The sequence below is a fragment of the Arachis ipaensis genome, chromosome B8, assembly GCF_059453495.1.
Source record: "Arachis ipaensis isolate K30076 ecotype BB chromosome B8, ASM5945349v1, whole genome shotgun sequence".
Lineage (NCBI taxonomy): Eukaryota > Viridiplantae > Streptophyta > Magnoliopsida > Fabales > Fabaceae > Arachis > Arachis ipaensis.
Window position 1 is genome coordinate 32,321,319 of NC_142443.1, and position 5,812 is coordinate 32,327,130.

The 5,812-nt window shown below is 41.8% G+C and overlaps 1 non-coding gene across 1 annotated transcript; it reads right to left on the reverse strand.

Annotated features, from left to right (window-relative positions):
* Positions 1-2,754: 2,754 nt before the first annotated feature.
* On the reverse strand, positions 2,755-2,861 carry LOC148547627 (small nucleolar RNA R71). The gene has a single exon (XR_015898872.1). It is a non-coding gene; the product is annotated as a small nucleolar RNA R71 (small nucleolar RNA).
* Positions 2,862-5,812: the final 2,951 nt, after the last annotated feature.

Below are 5,812 nucleotides of genomic sequence, written 5' to 3' on the forward strand. Positions count from 1 at the left end.
TAAGCCACGTTAACTCCCACGTTAATCTAGTTAACGTGGAAGCTAACGTGAAGGAACAAAGTGGTCGACAACGTTAGTGACACCCAACATTGTCACTAACGTTGGAAGAACACAAGCCCCCAATGAGCCACGTTGACTCCCACGTTAACCTAGTTAACGTGGAAGCTAACGTGAAGAAAGAAGGTGATCGCCAACGTTAGTGACACCCAACATTGTCACTAACGTTGGAAGGAGCCACATATGCCACCATGAGCCACGTTAACTCCCACGTTAACTTAGTTAACGTGGAAGCTAACGTGGATAAGGGAAGGATGAGCCAACGTTAGTGACACTCAACTTTGTCACTAACGTTGGAGATGGCTAGCAAGGCCACGTTAGAAGCCACGTTAACCTAGTTAACGTGGACTCTAACGTGGAAAATAGGGGCAATTTGGAACGTTAGTGACAATGATAAGTGTCACTAACGTTCTCGAAGGATGGCAAGCCTACGTTAAAAGAGCCACGTTAACTAAGTTAACGTGGGCTCTAACGTAGGGAAGGGGGAGGCTTCTCAACGTTATTGGGAAAGTTGAGTCCCAATAACGTGTGCGAAGGACATAGTGGAAACGTTAGTGGCAACGTTTGTGCCACTAACGTTGAGGTTAACGTGGCATTTAACTTTGGTGAGGAACGTTAGTAAAAAAGGTGATTGTCACTAACGTTCTCGAACCCATATTTTCACTGAACGTTAACACCACTAACTTCCTGAGCCAAAGCCCCTGCCCACTTCATACTTTCTCTCTGCAAGTAAAAGCTAAGCCCAATGAAGAAGAGAACTGCTTCCAACTCAAGATCCAAAGGCCCAAGACTTGAAGAATCAACTAGAAGAACAGAAGAGTAGTATATATAGGAGTATCTTTGAAATATTTTAGAGAGTTGGAAATTATAGGGAGACTCTTAGCATAGAACTACTCTCTGTATTTACTTTCTCTGAACTTCTAAGTTTTCATCATGTATTCTCCATCTTTGTTTTCATTTTCCAGAGCTATGAACAACTAAACCCCTGTCATTGGGTTAGGGAGCTCTGTTGTAATTTGATGAATCAATACTAGTTTTCATTATTCTTCTTCTATCTTTTCTCTTGATTTTACTTGAAAGCTTTCGATCTTCATCCAATTGAGTAGGTATCTTGAAAAAGAAGCTATTCATACTTGGATCTCTTCTAAACCTTGAAAGAGGAATGAAGAGATCAAGCTAGAAATGCTTTCTCATACTGGACCAAATTGGGTTTGGATGGATATGTGACTATAATCCTCTCAACACTTGGTTTGGGAAATGCATGTGGTATAATCATTAACCATACTTCATCTCTTCTCATGAGCAATTGACCAAGAAATTGGCTATTGATCAAGATTTGAGAGATTGAATTACAAGAAATTGTAATTCAATCACTTAAGATTGCCAAGAAGATCGATGAGTGCATTGATTGAGGAAGAGATGAAAATGAAATTGATCCGGAGAATGCAACATCTCCTAAGCCCAATGAACTCCCCATTTCTGATCTTACCCATTCTCTTTAATTTCTGTTATTTACTTTAATGAGCAATTCCCCCATTCCCATTTACAATTCTGCAATTTACCTTCCGTCATTTACTTTCAGATCTATAATTCTAGCATTTACTTTCCTGTCAATTACCTTCCCACCATTTTATTTTCTGCAATTCTCAACTCAAATTCTGGATTCGCTCAACTAGAACAGTCCTCTAATTAAAGTTGCTTGATCAATCAATCCTTGTGGGATTCGTCCTCACTCTATTTTGAGTTTTTACCTGACGACAAATTCGGTACACTTGCCAAAGGGAATTTGTTGTGAGACAAGTTTTCCGTGCATCAAGTTTATGGCGCCGTTGCCGGGGATTGATTGTGCATCAACAATGATTAGATTGGAGGATAACTAGATTGAGCATTTTATTTTTGTTTGATTTAAATTTCTGTTTGAGTCATTTACTTTCTGTTTTAGATAACTTCTTCCCTTCCCCCATACTTTTTCTTTGTTATTTACTATTCATCTCACTAACCCACTAACTGTTTGATATATTGCATCACTCACACTAACAGTAATTCTGACAGATATACTTTCTGCACCTATTCTCTTTGCTTGTACTTGTTGGTTATATGACAGGGAGAAGAAGCAGGGCTTCAACTTCCTTTGATTCTGATCCTGAGAGAACCTTCCTTAGACTAAGGAAGGAGGCAAGAGAAAAACGTGTAGTTGGTGGTGAAGAAGAGGAGGAACACTTTGAGGAATACTTTGAACCAAACATGGAAGAAAACATGGAAAACCATCATAAAGAAGAGGCTCACAACCATGGCAGAGGAGGTGGAGCAAATCATGCTGGGGAGGATAGAAGAGTTTTCGGCTCTTACATCAATCCAAACCCAGGGAACTGTGGAAGTAGCATTCAAAAGCCAACCATCCATGCCAACAATTTTGAACTGAAGCCACAGCTCATCACCCTTGTTCAGAACAACTGTTCGTTCGGAGGAAGTGTCCAAGAGGACCCCAATCAACATCTAACCACCTCCCTGAGAATATGTGACACAGTGAAGTCTAATGGTGTTCATCCTGACGCCTATAGACTGCTCTTATTTCCATTCTCACTCAGGGATAGGGCAGCTAAGTGGCTGGAGTCTTTCCCAAGGGAGAGCTTGACAACTTGGGAAGACGTGGTGAACAAATTCTTAGCAAGATTTTACCCTCCTCAACGAATCAATAGGCTGAGAGCTGAGGTCCAAACTTTTAGGCAACAAAATGGTGAGACTCTATATGAAGCATGGGAGAGGTTTAAAGACTTAACAAGGAGGTGCCCACCAGATATGTTCAACGAATGGGTGCAGCTGCACATTTTCTATGAAGGGCTCTCTTATGAGTCAAAGAAGGCCGTAGACCATTCATCCGGAGGATCTTTGAACAAGAAGAAGACTATTGAGGAAGCCATAGATGTCATTGAAACAGTAGCAGAGAACGACTACTTCTATGCTTCCGAAAGAGGGAACACAAGAGGAGTAATGGAGCTAAAAAATGTAGATGCTCTGCTAGCCCAAAACAAGCTCATTACCCAGCAGCTGGCTGACCTCACCAAGAAGATGGAGAGGAACTAAGTAGCAGCAGTCTCCACTTCATCAACAACCCAAGAAGGAGTGAATGAAGAAGCAGAGGGTAGTCAGGAGCAAGCCAACTACATTGGGAATTCACCTAGGCAAAACCATGATCCATACTCCAAGACCTACAACCCTGGATGGAGGAATCACCCAAACTTTGGGTGGGGAAATCAACAAGACCAAAGCCTTGATCAAAGACGCCCAAATCCAAACAATGCAGCCACCCAACACTTCACATCTAGACCATATCAACACCCCCATAACAACACCTCCCCACATTCATATCAAGGCCAGAATAACCCTACTCAGCCTGACCTGTCATCATTTGATGAAAGAATCTCAAGGATTGAGAATCTACTTGAAGGCCTAAGCAAGGAGATTCAAGACAACAAGGTCTTCAAGGAGGAAGTGCGAGCCAGTTTTAAGAACCAGGGAGACACAATCAAGAGGTTGGAATCTCAAGTAGGATATCTCTCTGAGCAAATTCCCAAACCCACAGATGGATTTCCAAGTGACACAGAGAAGAATCCGAGAGGTGAAACAAAGAAGGTAAGATGGGAAGATTGCAAGATGGTCACTATAAGTGATAAGGAGACTGAGGACAAGCCAAGCAAGCTGTCAGAACAACCTGAAGATACCTCAGTAGAGGAGGTGGAAAAAGATTACCAAGAACCAGAAATCTCAAAACAGGAGTTGCTGAGACTCTAGGCACCTTTTCCCCAACTGCTCAAGGGAGCTGTGGAGAGGAGAATATACTCAAGATTTCTTGACTTATTTGCATCTCTGCATGTGAACATACCATTCATCAAGACTATCCAACAAATGCCTGCATTCATCAAGTACATGAAGGAGTTACTTCCCAGGAAAAGCTCACTCAAGGGAGGCCAAACTATAGTGATGAACAAGGAGTGTAGTGCCCTCATTCAACCGCAGTTGCCTACAAAAAGAAAAGATCCAGGGAGTTTTCATGTCCCCTGTGCCATAGGAGAAACAATGTTTGATAGAGCACTCTGCGATTTGGGAGCAAGCATCAACTTAATGCCTCTATCCCTGGTGAAGAGGCTGCAGATCAATGAGATATTGCCCACAGATGTAGTCATCAGGCTGGCTGACAAAACTCAAAAACAAGCAAGAGGGGTGGTGGAAAACGTGTTGTTAAAGGTGGGGAAATACTTTCTTCCCACAGACTTTGTCATCTTGGACATGGAAGAGAGTCACACTCACCCAATCATATTGGGAAGACCATTCCTAGCTACAGCCAGAGCACTCATAGACGTGGAGCGAGGGGAGCTAATATTGAGGATCCATGATGAACAACTCAGCTTCAATGTCTTCAAACTCTCCCAAGAAACTGACCAAGAAAACAAAGAACCAAGCAATGATCATAACAGGATGCTGACAGAGGAAACAAGCACTGAGGCACCACCAACACATCTGAGAACCCCACTGAATGATGAACAAGGCAAACAGCAATCGTCACAGCTCAAGGAGAAGCTGGAGGAACCTAAACCACCAGAGGCATGTGAAGACAACAACAAAATTCACTTAAAAGAAGAAGCCGCCAAGAACAGGGAAGCATCAAAAGGGACAAAGAAGAAGGTACCAAAGGGGTGGAGGAACAAGAAGATCCCTACGGAAGGCCTCTCTCCAGGAGATAAAGTGATTTCAGCTTACTTCCCAGATATTCCCCCTAATCTCCCCACTGTACCATCTCAGTTACCTAAGGTCTTCACTATCAACAGAGTTCTTTCCTTGAAACATGTAGAGATCATTGATACAACCAATGGATATAAGTCCAAGGCAAGAGGGGAGGACTTGAAGCATTATCAACCACCCTGATGAAGGAGAAACGTCAAGCTAGTGACGCTAAAGAAGTGCTTCATGGGAGGCAACCCATATTTTATTAGCTTTTACTAGTGAATAAGTCAATATTCATAAATTCCAGCCCAAACTTGGTGAAGTCCTTATATTGCAGTATATAGTGAAGAACAAGTTTGGTGTTCAAAGCATACCAAGAAAGCATGAATGCAACAGAGAGTATTCTAGTCTTGGAGCTTTGAACAGAACTTTTCATCACAATGCTTCAAACTAAGTTTGGTGTCACCCCATGGTGCCACCAAAATGCATAAAGGGATACACAGTTAGTTAGTTAGTTGGAGTTCATGAATAAACAATCTAATCTTTTCTTCTCTTTATTATTTTAGCCGTAAAAAACTAAATTGATTTTTTTTATGATATTTCTTACTTTTCTTATTTGATCTTTATAGGGAAACGAAAGGAGCATTGAAAGAGATAGATTGGACAATTAAAGGAAGAAGGTTCGGACACCACAAAAGGAAGGACTATACACTTGTTCTAAAAAGGGAAGTCATTGAAAAATGTTGCCATGCAACATTGAAAAAAATAAGACCCTTGAAGACCGAGCAATCTCCATCATAAAGTGATGATCCTTGTCCTTTCTACATGCATAACCCCAACCGTCCATCAAACTCCACACTCCACATCCACTCTTCACACCTATCCATTTCGGAGCAAAGCATTTCCTAACCATTTAAACACATTCTCCCTCACCACCTTCATTGCACTCAACCCTAAACAACCAAAAGTCTCCACACCCTTGCCAACTCCATACATTAACCCTCAATCATGGCATCTTCAAGCTCTAAAAGAA